The sequence below is a fragment of the Macaca thibetana genome, chromosome 8 (genome assembly GCF_024542745.1).
Source record: "Macaca thibetana thibetana isolate TM-01 chromosome 8, ASM2454274v1, whole genome shotgun sequence".
Lineage (NCBI taxonomy): Eukaryota > Metazoa > Chordata > Mammalia > Primates > Cercopithecidae > Macaca > Macaca thibetana.
In genome coordinates, this window is record NC_065585.1 from 140,870,544 (window position 1) to 140,885,806 (window position 15,263).

General features: G+C 50.8%; 1 protein-coding gene across 1 annotated transcript in view; it reads right to left on the bottom strand.

Annotated features, from left to right (window-relative positions):
* Positions 1-15,263, bottom strand: part of DLGAP2 (DLG associated protein 2) — a 424,403-nt gene that overhangs the window by 211,286 nt on the left and 197,854 nt on the right. The window lies entirely within an intron of this gene.

Genomic DNA, 15,263 nt, shown 5'->3' on the forward strand with positions numbered 1-15,263 from the left:
GAGAGGGGTGGGGAATGGCCTGAGGAGGCGGACAGGGAGCATCAGATAAGGCAGCATTTGGCACCATGTTACACATGCCTGTAAACATGTTATTTATGGGGTATGTATCAGAACGATGACACATGTATGTACACACATCTTTGTCACCACTTTGGCATATGTGCCCAAAATATAATTATAAATATGATTGCAGGTTCGGACTCTAGGCATGTATTCACACATACATGGGTTTCCAATGTTCATGGACAGGCTTTGAGGCACATCTCACATTTGCCCCCACCCCTGACCCAAGTGTTAGATGCAGTTAGCCAGGCTGTAGTCTGCAAAAGGATTTACTTCAGAACATGATGCTGGAGCCACTTACACTGCTGTCACCACCCCTGTTTCAGCAAATCGGCATCTGCTGTTTTCAGTGAGTTGGCAGAAGGTCAGGAAAGGAAGATGACAGATTTGGAATGTGAGATGCTGATGAAGAGGATACAGTTGCCTCTCAGGTAATGTGAACTAAGATTTCATTTTATGGGATTGCCCAGTTACAGCTTTTTAAAAAATATACACGTATAAGAAGTAGCTATGTGAATTAGGTTAAGTATTTTACAAGACAGCTCATTCAAATGATTTAACATAACTCAACCCCATTTCTTCAAGGCTAACAGCACTTTTTGCATACTCTAAGTTGCATCTTTCAGCTAATGAAATACATCTGCCAAATGCCCACATTAAGTATAACATAAAGCCACAGACTGGAATGGTCTCATTCATGTAAAAATAGGATGGACAGTTCTAATTAAGTACAGTTTCCATGGAGACCATCATCACATGTGTGAGTAATGTGAGAACAGAGCATCCAGCTAGGTGAGAATGGAATTTGGGGATAAACTAAAACAATGGACCCTCAACCTCCGCCCTCCTTATGCCCGAGTTTCAGCACACATGCACACTGAGACAAGGCAGGGCTCTCACCAGGTGGACTTGAAGGATGGGCCAACATCACACAGTTGCAATGACAAGCACGGGCGCTCTGCTAACACCACCAGCAGCAGCAGGCATGGAGTTTAGCAAAGCCACGTGCTTCACACAGAGCACAAGCTTGGTCTCAGAAGCCTGTGCTTTGCTCGAGGAACACACCTAATTATCTTGAGAATGGCACTCCAAAGATGAGGCGTGGGGACGTTCGAAGGTCAGCCCTCGAACTGGAGGAGTACAAATGCTTTGCTGCCTGATCTCCTCCCACCTGCCCTTGCTGTTTATCGGATGAGATAATAGGAGGTCTGAAAGCCGCGTGGCTCAGGCAACATGGCCCAAAGTTAAAAATCCAGCATGGGCTGAGAGTACATGTATGGAAGGTTTCCGAGTGTGGTGTGGCCTTCCAGCTAGGAGAGCTTAATGTAGCATGTGTGTCGGTATAACTGTGGTTACCATCCTTCCTTATCTAACGAGGCTTTGTATTCCCCCCCTTCTCGGAGGTTCTCTTCCCGTGGCTTCAGTCACCTGAGGTATGGAATGAGCGATTTTGAGAGAGACAACGAGACCACATTCACACACCTTTTATTACAGTAGATTGTTATAAGTGCTGATTTCATTATAGTTATTCAGATTACTCTCTTACTGTGGTTAACCTACCAGCTGAGCTTTATCATGGGTGCACACACACAGTGAGTTCTACACTCCGGCTTTCTTCTTGTCTTGCCCAAATTCCTATCCAGGGGGCCTGGGGAGTCATGCCCTACAAACCATGGAGTCTCACTAGAGGGGTTTTCTTTACCTGCATAACGTGGCTCACTTTCCAACCTGACTCTGGCACCACATCATGTGACAGATAAAGAAGGAAATAAAAATATTTCAATCCTGAATGTGTGGGTTTTTTTTTTTTTTTTTTTTTTGCCATATCTTGAAATAGTCCAGGAAAATCTACGTTCTAAAGAGTATTCCCTTCTTTTTCCTTCCTTTTCCCAGATCCAGGAGAGAACTGACTCTGGTAAGAAGCACTTACCATCCATCCCCTCTGCACCCTGCTGCCGGGAGGCTTCCCCTGCACAATGGGAACCGTGTCTCCATAACTCCTTATCTTCACCCAGACATTGCTTTCTATGGATTCTAGGTCTTTAGACAATAATTTAACTCTTTCAATCAACAGCCAGTCGGAAAATGTTTGACTCCATAATGACTTGGGAGGCCCCACTTCCAGCTGTCCCGCCTTGCCAGACCCAACCAACGTACATCTACAGGTATTGACCGATGGCTTATGTCTCCCTAAAGTGTATAATACCAAAAGCTGTATCTTGACCACGCTGGGCATGTGTTCTCAGGATCTCCTGAGGGCTGTGCCACCGGCCATGGGTCACTCATATTTGGCTCAGAATAAATCCCTTCAAAATACAGAATTTGACTCTTCTTGTGGACAATAGGAAAAATCTACCTACAAGTGCTGGCACTGGCTGAGGTTTCAGGCATCCGCTGGGGGTCTTGGAACATGTCCCCGTGGACAGAGGGGACTAGGGTACTTCTACCACGTTCCCATCCCCAGTCCAGAACACTCACTGGGCAAGAACGCTGTTCGCCTGGACAGGCGTGGGTAGGGCCATGTTCTCCTCCTCCTCACATCTTCAGCATCTGGGACCTTGGGGGAGAAATGTTAATGACCATCTCAGCCACCTCAGAAATGCCCTTATCTATGCTTAAAGAGACACAGGAACCCTCGTTCTTTCCGTAGATCTCTCTCTCTCCTGGCCGCCTCCTATGAGGGAGGAGAGCGGTTTGCTCCACCGACCATGGGAAAGATGGGCCGCAGGGCCTAGGAAGCCAGCCTGGCTGCCGTCATAGAACCACAGCTCCGCCTGCGCGCTGAGACCTTCTGAAATCAGGCGACGGAGCTCCCTCCACCTGGCGTCCTTATTTCCCACGGTCCAGACTGAACACCTCCCAGGGAGAGGCTCGGTGCCGACCCAGCCCCTGCCCACGCTGATCACGCTGCGACACTGACAGCGCCGACCTCCCACATCACGTTTCCGTGGCAAAACCAGACACGTGCCTTCCACTGAGAAGTGCTGGGAATCACCCATTCACGCGTGGGATGCGCGTCTGTCTTCACTGGAGAAACGCAACTTTCACCACGGCCACTCCACGTGGGGCTTCCTCACTCAGGCCCCTCACTTCGGTCCCTTCTGGCAGAATGCGCTTCAGGAGTCGCCTTTCTCACCTGCTGGAGCTCCATGAAGGCCGCGCTCCGTAACGCGTGGGAGACCCCTTGAACCGTGTTCCCTAACGCGTGACCCGGAGACCCGGTGAACCGTGTTCCCTAACGCGTGACCCGGAGACCCCGTGAACCGTGTTCCCTAATGCGTGGGAGACCCTGAACCGTGTTCCCTGACGCGTGACCCGGAGACCCCGAACCGTGTTCCCTAACGCGTGAGACCCTGAACCGTGTTCCCTGACGCGTGACCCGGAGACCCCGAACCGTGTTCCCTAACGCGTGACTCGGAGACCCCGTGAACCGTCTCCCTAACGCGTGACCGGGAGACCCCGTGAACCGTCTCGGGGAAGCTGCAGCAAAGCGGTCGAGCGATTCCGTGCCCCGGTGCTTCCGCGGAGTCCGCACCCAGCCCTCCCCCAGCACCGCACCCCTCCGGGCCCAGCAGCGGAAGCGTGGATGGCGTGTGCGGTGCCTCGGGTGCCGCCTGGAGAGCGCGGACCTGCCCCGCGTGGACACAACACAGGCGCACTTTCTAGCATTTCTGATCACCCTTGAGCTTCAGAGAAACGGCTGTCCTGCCAGTCCCCTGTGGCCCAGCGGGGTCTGGTGGGTCTGAGGGTCTGTGACAGCCCTTAGTGAAACACAGGGCGCCGTGAGCACTGCGGGGTACCCACGTTGCCTTCCTTTGCTAAGTGATGAGTCGTCTCAGTGTCACAAGCTGCTCACGCTTCCTGGAAGGAAGACTCCGGCCACGCGCCGTGAGAAAGGAAGGAAGTGGGAGGCTTCCCAGAGCCGCCCTCAGAGCCCTGGGCCCGGGTGGCCGCACCATCAACACTTTCCAGTGAGGAAATCAGCACCAGAGAGGCAGAGCGCATATGCAGAGGACCGAGGTGCAGCCAGACCTGTGGGTTCCAGTCCCCACAATCCTCCAAGTTCAGAGGCACAGACAGACCTGCGGGTTCCGGCCCCCGCAATCCTCCAAGTTCAGAGGCACAGACAGACCTGTGGGTTCCGGCCCCCGCAATCCTCCAAGTTCAGAGGCACAGACAGACCTGTGGGTTCCGGCCCCCACGCACTCCTCTTGGTGCCCCCACAATCCTCCAAGTTCAGAGGCACAGACAGACCTGCGGTTCCGGCCCCCATGTGCTCCTCTCAGTGCCCCCACGAGGCCCTGTGATGCTTCCACCAACACCACAATGTCTCATGTAGAGATTCTGCACTGACCTGCAACGGGGCTCTCCTGAGCCATGATGGAGGGAGGCAGAACACTCCCCCAGTGAAGAGGCAGAAGAGATGAAAGAAATGACTGTGGGCAAGCGAGTGACCGATGGGCCATGTAGCTCCAGGGTAGACTTACTTGTGAGAAGAAACCTGACTTTCAGGGAAGCCAGTGGGTGTTTTACATTCTCTTTGTATCAGGTGGGCTCGTGTTTCCGGGCACTTGAAGGAGGACCGTGCTGGGGGCCCCACATCACCGTCAGCCACACCTGGGCCAATCCTTTGCTGTCAGAGGCTCTTGGGACAGGCCAGGGAGCCGGCACCCAGTGGCCACCGGGCCGTCGTGTGCTTTGCAGATGGACACACACTATTTAACATAGAGATGCACTGAATTCGGGTGATTAGTGAATCGCACATCACCTGCAGACACTAGAAACGGACAGCATACAGGGGAAGGCCCCGAGCACAGACCCAGCACAGCCACCACACAAGCTGGAACTGCCTGTAAGATGACGAGCGTCTGTGATCTGCATCCTGAGAGGCAAAGATGTCCAGCTCAGCACAACCACAGACCAAAGCCAGGGTCCTCCAGGAAGATCTCCGTGAAGCTGAGCCTCAACTCTGCGGCTGGAGCTCCGTGTGCTCTGTTGTGTGGTGGCGTCTGTTTGGAGGAGTTGCATTGAGTGGCATCTGTTTTCTTTTCTTTTCTTTCTTTCTTTCTTTTTTTTTTTTAAGATGGAGTCTGACTCTGTTGCCCAGGCTGGAGTGCAGTGGTGCAATCTCAGCTTACTGCAACCTCCACCTCCCGAGATCAAGCAATTCTCCTGCCTGACTCCCCAGTAGCTGGGACTACAGGCGTCTGCCATCATGCTCGGCTAATTTTTGTATTTTTAGTAGAGACAGGGTTTCATCATGTTGGCCAGGCTGGTCTCAAAATCCTGACCTCGTGATCCACCCACCTTGGCCTCCCAAGAAGTTGGGATTAAGGCGTGAGCCACTGCGCCTGCCCAAGCAACCCCTCATTTCTTAAAGACTTGTCCCGTGAATGCCCAGCTGCGAGGTTTGGGAAGGAAGAGGAGGAAACCCACACTTTAAATTGACAGGTTTTAAACTCAAAGCACAAACCGCATCTTCCCGGGGAAGCTGTCTCTAAATCATGCTAATGTGGAAGCAAAAGGAACCAGTTAAGCCTTCAAAGTGTCGGAAGGGAAAACCAGGTTCACACATGAAAAGGGAAATTGCTCATAAGAAAATACTGGATTTCTTGGTGAAAAAGGAAACAATAGTATTATCACCTCACAGACACCAGGAGAAGGAAAGGATCCACTTTCGTCCTGTGTGTAGGCCCTGCAGAGTGTTTGTTATGTGTTGATGGGTTCATCCCACTGCCCCTCGATGCAGAACAGGAGGGTAGGCGCCCTGCATCCTCCTGGCATGGCGGGCCAGCCCCACCATGGTCAGGAGATTCAACACGTTCCCGCCAGTGTGGTGATTCCACACTGCACTTTTTATAGTACAGGCCTTTTTCCAAATGAAATGGACACAGAACCCCAAACCATAAAACATGCTGTCAGCACTGCCCTGGAAGAATCGGGGTAAGATGCAGGGTCCTGCCACGTCCACCCCTTCTGCATCTACCTCTGCCGTGCCCACCACCCGCCCCAGCTTCTCTATGGGACCCAGTTGCTGCCCAGGGAGATGGTAGGAGGCAGTGGGCTTGCTTCCTTTCCATTTCTGAAAAGCACGCTTACTTCCTTTCATTGCCAGTAGGACGTCTTCTGAGCTGACGGATGTCTTGGCTCACAGGAGGATTAGAATGTGAAGCCTTCACCATTAAACCAAGGTTCAGAATCTGGGGAACTTCACCAGGACCCTCACGGCCCCCACACACGTTCAGCTGTGTCTCTGGGTCTTCCCTGGGGTCCGTCCCTCTAACTGTCCCATTCTGTTGCTTCGTTCTCATCCAGGGAATCTCTGGGCTCACAGAAGCACATCTGAAAGCCACGGAGATGGAGGCAGCTGCCTATGCGCTCGGTCCACAGAGGCGCGTCTCAAAGCTGCGGAGATGAGGGCAGCCGTCTGGGCTCCTTGGGCGCTGCCTCTTCTCCCCTAGTTCTTGCTACACGGATCCACCTGGTTCTACTGCGCAGCTTGAGCTCACTCTCACCTCGCACCCTGCCCAGATCCTCCTGGACTTTCCTTGAGGCTGAATCTCTGTCCAGCCTGCCCCTGGGATCCTGGCATTTTCTCTTGCCTGGGTGAGAACTCGGTTTCCATCTTTCCCAAGGAATGCTAACTGTTCCCCTATGCGTAGGGTGGGATGGCAGTGGAGGGTGGAGGGGGGGCTGACATGTGCCTCTGGAGATGTGTGGAAAGGTATGGAGCGTGCCTGTCTTGGAGTTCTCCCTGTTTTTCTCAGACCAACTGCCCTACAGCTCTCCGTGGTCTTACACAACCCTTCTCCTTATTGGCCTCCCATGGGTAGCACGCAGGTCTTCACGCAGAATCAGCTGCCTCGCCATGAGCATGGAGCCGGGAGGGTGCCTGGTTGGAAGTCAGGGAGGCATGGGGTCCATCCCGGCCCCTCTGCCCCCAGCTGTGAGGGAGGGTCAGGCCACGTGCTCCACAGCACCTCCTCATGGGAGGAGGAGACAGGCGTGGGCCTCGGCTCTTGGAGTCACTGCGAAGGTGCAGTGACAGTGTTTGCAGAGCAAAGTGCGGTCTCCATCGGGTGTCGCCCACAGGAGCTGCTTCCGGGACACGCAGGGAGCACTCAGCAGAAGCAGACCTCCGAGAGTCCACGCAGAGTTCAGCCATCTGAGCTCGCCCCATTTCTAGATTCTTCTAACTCTTGAAAAGTTTACTTTTACAGAAAACACGCTCGAGCCTACATTTGAGCCGCTTCCGTAATGACAGGATTTGAAGGCTGTTTAAATTAGGGATTCATTTCTGCTCCGATAGGACAATGACATTGATTGGTTTTAATGCCGGCTTCCTCTTCCATTTCACTCGCAGCTGTGCACCAGCCGCGCTCAGCCACCGCCGTAATGATTACTAATGGCTTTTCTTTGAAAACCATAGAAATGCTCCTAATTTTATTTTGGACCGAGGATCAAGTCTCCACAGAAGCTGCCCCTAAAGTCTGCGGAATTTTTACCAGTGGTTAAATGTCACTTAAATCAGGCCAAGAGAAAGTCTCAAAGTCACTAATGAAGCAACCCCACTCAACTGAGAATGACAATCAGTGCCTCTGTCAGAACAGATGGCCGCGAAGGCGCACGACAGCCGGGCCCGCGCTCCAGTCACCAGGTGCGTGCATGGCCCCCTCGCCTCCCGCTCCCGAGCTCTGCAGGCCTTACCAGCTTAAACACTACCGTGCCTTCCGATAAATTACAGCATCATCTTCCGAAGGAATGCAGTTATGATTAACAGCAACATACACTTCACTTTGCATTTTTTCTGGACTCAGAAAAAAAATTAAAAAGTGCCGAAGCAGAAAGGCGCACTATTTCTTAAATATCTGAAAACTTCACGATGAAATCGCATCTGCCTGCGGTGAAACTTGAACATCGTTCTCATGAAAAGTGACACTACTTACATTTTATGTAACCTGTTTCAGATCTAAATTCCAAACGCATGCAGGGTTAGGTCTCTTGTACTATCATCTATACTTAATAAAGTTTTATACCAAAGATACCTTAAGGATATGTCCACCATGTTTACCCAGGAAACACTACTTTAAAGACAGAGTAAAGGGCATTTCACAAACCTTAGAAAACTGTGGCCTTCAAAACTCAGGCTACTGCTGTTCGTGCTCACTTTCTGAAACAACCTCTGGGGTCGGGGGGAGCAGCCTGAAGCCTCTGGGGTCGGGGGGAGCGGCCCGAAGCCTCTGGGGTCGGGGGGAGCAGCCTGAAGCCTCTGGGGTCGGGGGGAGCGGCCCGAAGCCTCTGGGGTCGGGGGGAGCGGCCTGAAACCAGCCTTAGCGTTTCTCTTGCTCCCTGCATTGGAAGTCCCTGGGCAGGGCTGTCAGGCAACACGGGACACCAGTTACATGTGAATTTCAGAGAAACAGTGAACATTTTTGTCATATATTTCATGCAACATCAAATGTTTTTCTGAAACGCAAACCTAACTGGGTGTTCCTGTATTTTTATTGGCTAAATCTTGCCTCCCTAACCCTGGGGACCTTACAGGAGGACACAGGCCTCACGCCCCAGCCCAGAGATCCCGCTCATTTGTTGTGGCGTGGGGCCCAGGTCAGCTCATTTGACAGTACCACAGGTGAATCTATCCACAGCCGGGGCTGAGGCCGCCAATAAGTGGGGCAGAACAAAAGTGCTTAACCGAGGGCCCACTTCACCTTCACCCACTGAGCCGGCTGCCGCCCAGGGCTGCCCCACCTCTGTGGACCTCTCTGGAACCACTGCCTTTCCACACAAACACAGGACTCTCCCATCACCCTCTCTCAATGTCTTTGTTACACAATATGCTTTCTGGATAGAACTTTCTCAGGCATTTTAACATGAAAAAAATGTTCACTTTGAAATGCTCTTAACTTCTTTAGTGGGTGTGTATTGTCTGGATTTCCTGCAGCTGATGGATGCCTGGGATTGGTTTCTGTCCTTCTCCACAGGTGCCATTTCAACCCCACACGTGAGGTGCTTCGATGTGGCAGGAGCAGTGACAGCTCTAATTATTACTGACACTTGTTCTGCGTTTTGTGCAAATGACTTCAGGGTAAGTTGTGACACCCATTTCTTTTACTTTAAAAAAAATCGAGGCTGGGCACAGTGGCTCACGCCTGTAATACCAGTACTTTGGGAGGCTGAGGCAGGCGGATCACGAGGTCAGGAGTTCAAGACCAGCCTGGCCAACATGGTGAAACCCTGTCTCTACTAAAAATGCAAAAAAAATTAGCCAGGTGTGGCGGCAGGTACCTGTAATCCCAGCTACTTGGGAGGCTGAGGCAGGAGAATTGCTTGAACCCAGGAGGTGGAGGTTGCAGTGAGCTAAGATCGTGCCACTCACTCCAGCCTGGGAGACAGAGACTCCATCTTAAAAAAAAAAATTGATATGCCTTGATCTTGGAATGTCCAAGTAAAGCAGAATGGTTAAGTAAATTATGGTGCGATTATCATGCAGAATGTTAGAAAGCTTCTAAGTGTTTAGAAATTCCCATCATAACGTTATGTGAGAAATGGTATACGCAAACTCAATACAGTTTGTGATCTGAGTTTGCTCTGGAAAATGTCTGGTGGCAATTAATCAAGATACGGCGATAGTCTCTGTGCAGAATTATGGCCGCATTTTATTTTCCTCTTTAAACATTTTGTGCTTTCCAAATTTTCTCCCACCAACCTGTATGCCTAAGTATAAAACATTGTAAAAGTACTTGGCATCCAACAGTCTTTGGTAAAGACAGCATCTGAATTGTCTTCCTTGTCGGAATGACGTGGCCTGGAATGAAAAGCGTGGTGGTAAAGACGTGCAGCTTCCTTCCTTCTTCCTCTAACGTGGGTCAGCCCCGAGTGACTGCTCTGTTCCCTCACACAGATGGTGGCAGCTCTGCCATCTAGAAAGATACCCACAGAACAGTCCTTCACTCATCCACTCCGCCAGGGACCGGTGCCATCGATGCACAGCGCGTCTTGCAGGAGACTCAGAGACAGTGAGGAAGACGTGCTGCCCTCAGAGCTGACGGTCCTGCTTTCCCACGAACTCCAGCTCCACACATCAGAAGCACGTTGGTCGCATTAACGAGCAGCTCAAATTTCAGCATGGAAGGTTGCTTCCCAAGCTTTTACAGTCCACAGGTAACACGGAGGAGGACATACTTTCTTGGGCATCTAGAAAAGCAACTCTGGAGGATGCATCCGAACGGGGCGACACCCTGGTTCCTTACGAAGTTGGACTGTGTGCAGAAGCTAACAGCACAGATTACTTAAGCTGAGTCCCAACTGAGTCTATGGGGTCTATCTGGTGTCTTCCCGTAATCGATTTCCAAAAACGATCTGAAATGGTAGCTGTGGGGATGACGTGCCTGCACTTGCTCACCCAGCCTGAATTCAGGTCCCCTCTGATGCTCCCTGCATGCCCCACTATCTCCAGGACAAGAGTCAGCCTGGGGCGATCTCTGGACATCATAGTCGCTGACTGCAGCTGCCTGAGAGGAGGGAACACACACCCTCTGAATGCGGAAGATAGAACGTCGTCACGCCCATGGTGCAGAGGAGGAGAGTGAGGTTTGGAGATGTTACGGAATTAAAATCCCACAACTACTCCGTGGCAGTACTGACGAGAACCTGCATCCTCAACTTCTCTCTGGCTCCACAGCCCCCGTTTCTGCCTGTGTGGTGTGTCAGTATTTACTGCTCACCTCTCGGCCTTGGCGGCTGCAGCCCACCTCAAGCTATCTGTGGAGCTGCTTAGGACCCGTCCTTGCAAAAATAAAGGGGAGATGAAGCGTGGGCCAGGCACCCTTCTGACTGGCCTTTCAATGTCTCTTTTGGGTGCTCAACTGCCCATTCCCATTTCTCTTTAAGCCTTTTCTGGCATCAAAATCTGAGCTTGGAAAAGAGACCTGCCAAGCTCACCAATACTGAGTACGAGTGGATTCCAGTGGCCTCCATGGAACAGCCACCCTGCTGCGTCCTCCTGCTATAGCCAAATCCCAGACAGGCATCTGTGTTCCGGAGATGAGGCCTCTCCGTGAGCTGCCGGGTAGGAGTGTGCAGGGCGTGGAGGACTGTGTGGGAGGGGCGTATGGAAGAAGGACTCCCAGCCTCCCACCCAGCTCCTCAGTGGAGGCTCTGCCCCAAGCGGCCTTGTCAAGAAATCCACAGCTTGAAACCGCCAAGGAACTCAACACCTCCGCCCTCCTCAGGGAAGACTCTTGGCGATGATGGAAACTCCTTTCAAAGCGATCATTTCAACAATGATTTCCACAGGGATGATTTTACCCAACGGAACCTGTCCTGGTTCAACAATGATTTCCACAGGGACAATCTCATGTAACGGAACCTGTCCTGGTTCAACAAGGATTTCCACAGGGATGATCTCACCTAACGGAACCTGTCCTGGTTCGACAATGATTTCCACAGGGACAATCTCACCTAACAGAACCTGTCCTGGTTCAACAACAATTTCTACAGGGACGATCTCACCCAACGGAACCTGTCCTGGTCCAACAACGATTTCCACAGGGACGATCTCACCTAACGGAACCTGTCCTGGTTCGACAATGATTTCCACAGGGACAATCTCACCCAACAGAACCTGTCCTGGGAATGAAGTTTAGAGGGATGATCTGAGGACGACGTGGCAGAACAGCTCCAGCAACTGTGGTGACCACTGTCCTCCCAGTTACAGGTAAAGGGACCACCACGCACCTGCTGGAAGGTAGGTAAGCTTCACCGACTACTCGTATCCAACCAGTCCTTGAGGGTGAGGACCTAAGAATCGGCGCTGTGTGGTGCACGCTTGGGATGCAGCAGTGCACAGGTGGGACCCGGCCTGCGGGCTCACAGCCAGGCAGGAGAATCATGTGTGAACAGACGATTCCTACGCCACGAAATCAGTTCAGTCATGGACACACGTACTGGGAGAGTGACTCATGTTATCTGGGTTAGACGGACAACCTCACAGCGCAAACCAGCTTAAAAAGCACATCCTTCTCTTCAGTAACACTATTTTAAATCTGCACTCAGTTGTCCTGCAGAATTGAGTCAACTCAATCGACTATAGATAGAATTTATTATATAAATCTATATACCAGAATATTTCGCAGCCAAAATAGTATGTTTATTCTCATTTTCTAAATTAAAGCACCTTCAAAAACTTGATTTGTGGTTGGTTGTTTTCTTCCCTAAATCTCTGTAAATACCCACTTTCAGTACTATTTACCCATAAAACTGAATTTTGATCTATATCCCCAGGCCTAGCCATTATTCATTTATTCCACTCTGGGTATTAATAACAGTGAATGGCATTTGTTAAAAAATGACAGATGAAACCAGTTTCCTATTATTCACGGACCAATCATGCCTGAGACATCATTATTCTTGTTTTAAATACATCACATGTCAAGCTTACTTGCAGAAAACCAAGTAAGCATAAGGTTTTAGCACGGCACCTAGATTGCAATTCATTTTTAAAGCCTCGGATTCTAGATCGATTGTGTTTTAACAGGTTACAGAGCTCCTGACCTGAAACTTAACCAGGCCATGGCAGCTTGGCGGGCCCCGATATTGTTTCCACCTCCCCAAATAGCTGGCCTCCCTGGGTTACCCAGCAGCATCAGGAATGCGGAGACACACGTTCCAGGCAGAGGCTGTTCCAGTTTTCCCATCTGTTGGTGCTTCTTGAGATTAGCAGCTGCATAAATGCATGTGTTTTACTGCGTGTTTGTGACTCACATGCATGATTTTCACGTTGCCAGCTCCACTGGCAGTATATCCGCCTTCGGCAATTTATGTTTTCTGCGCTGAAAAACCCTGGCAATTTCATCCCACTTGGCATGAAATGCTCAGATATTATTTTGAGTTGGAAGAGCAAGAGGAGACAAATGCAGGTCTGCTAGTGTTGCGACTCTCTGCATCGCAGCCGATGCTGAACTGTTCCTAAGGAAACCGAGAAACTCCTCCATTTCTTGGAATGTGCTGAGCAGACAGCCTTCCGTAGGGGCTCTTTCCCTTCTCCAAGGCAAATGGCTTTCGGAGTCTGTGGAACGTGACAGGCTTTGCACCTGCCACTGCACAGCAGTCCTTTCTAAACAACACAGATCCAGAGAGGACACAGCCCTAACGGCCTCCGGGAGCTGAGATGTCACATTCTCCTGAACAGACTTCCGGCCCCACCTGTCTTAGCTGCCATTTGCAAATGCTCTTTGAACACGCAGACTGCACAGCTTTCCATCTGCCATCATATGCCGGCCTGATTTGCTCAAATCCAGGCTCTGGTTCTTATGATTTGGGGCAAGTAATGAAAGCCTTGGTTTCCTTATCTGTAGGATGGGTCTCATGCCATTCGTGCCAAGGGTCGTTCTGAAGATGAGGTGAGGAAAATGTCCATGCAGCATCTTGGCGGAGCACGGGACGCGAGCAGAGATCTTGAAGGCCACGCTGATGACTGATCTTCCTTTTTAAAATTATTATTGAGATGGAGTCTTACTCTGTCGCCCAGGCTGGAGTGCAGTGGCATGATCTCGGCTCACTGCAGCCTCCACCTGCTGGGTTCAAGTGATTCTCCCACCTCAACCTCCTGAGTAGCTGGGACTACAGGCGCCCACCACCACGCCCGGCTAATTTTTGTATTTTAGTAGAGCTGGGGTTTCGCCATGATGGCCAGGCTGGTCTCAAACTCCTGACTTCAAGTGATCCACCTGCCTCGGCCTCCCAAAGTGTTGGGATTACAGGCATGAGTCACTGCGCCCAGCCTGATGACTGACCTTCTATGACCTCCCTGGGCCCTTTCAACACTTCCCTTATCCTCCCTGTGTCAGTAGGGGCAGGGCTTCAGACCACACCTGTCTTCCCACAGTGGGACCTGGGAGGGGAACTGAAGCGTTCTCCTTCAAGGAACCAAGAACGGGGATAAACCAGTGTTGCCATCTTCACATGGATGCAGCGTGGGACATGCAGCCTCTCCAAATTTCCTTAACTGCGTCTACTATAAAAATCTGCATCCAGCGAGTCCATGACTTACATTCATGCTTTCCCTACTTCCTTTCTTATGTAAAGCCTCATGGCACTTGTGCCTCTAAACTGGTTTTCCTTGAATTCTGAATATGCATGAACGCTCTTAAAAATATTTTCTGCATTTGAATCATAGATAGGTCCTGCCTATGCTCTAGGTGGAAAAATGATATGGAAAAATCTGCAATTCATTAGCTGCATTTTATAGCATAGAGTGGGTCTGGCTAATCAACCTAATCTAAATTATACGCAAAAAGTATATCATAATTATCTGGCAAGATGAGAGGAAGGGAGGATAAAAATAATTTTACGGAAAACTGACCGGGCAGCTGCATTAACGTCGTCCCAATTTCCAAGCTCGTTTCTGAAACTTCCTGTCAAGGCGCATTTGAAAGTGTCCACATCACTTTCTAGAGCTCTTTAAGAGAGGCCGCGGCAACGCCTGATGGTAATGTGAAATTTTCATCCTCAATGCAGTTATTCTTAGCGGAATTTAAGGTAATGCCTTCTTACTGACATTGCAGCCCCTGTGACAAAATGAAGGAACGAGGGGGCAGAGGGCAAAAGAGACGGCAGAGCAGGGAGGGGAGGAGGCTGAACGGCTGAGAGACCAGGTCTGCTCTCTGCTGCCAGGAAATACTGTGGTAACAGCCGATGACTCAGGGTGAGAGGACACGAAGCCGTCTCAGAAGCCACAGAAGGCTCTGCTGCCACCCCTCTCCCTCAAATATGATGCCCAACTATGGTTGGTTTAATTTTTCATGGATCTCTCATAAGAGTTTACGGACTAACAACATGAATATCTTTCTATTAAATGCCTTAGCCATTTTCACCAGAAATTCCTGTCCAGCTCCTAAGTTGGGTCTGAATTGGTTTTACCCTGAGGACTCTGAATCAGTGTGAACCTGCTTTGAGTGTCTGGATGGCTGTTCTGGGCTCTCAACAAAGGCCTCAGCCATTGTGATCAAAGCATCACACGCCCTGGAGGACCCGGGTCAGCGGGCACCACTCCGGGGCAGAGCCGTCCAGTCCCAGGCCTAAGCCAGCAGGTTTCCAATTTCCCTTTTCCTTTTCAAGTGTCCGTGGGCAATGAGGATCTAAGGAACTCATGTCCGTGTCTTAAAATAATCACGGATGTTTTCTTTTTTAAATCAGAA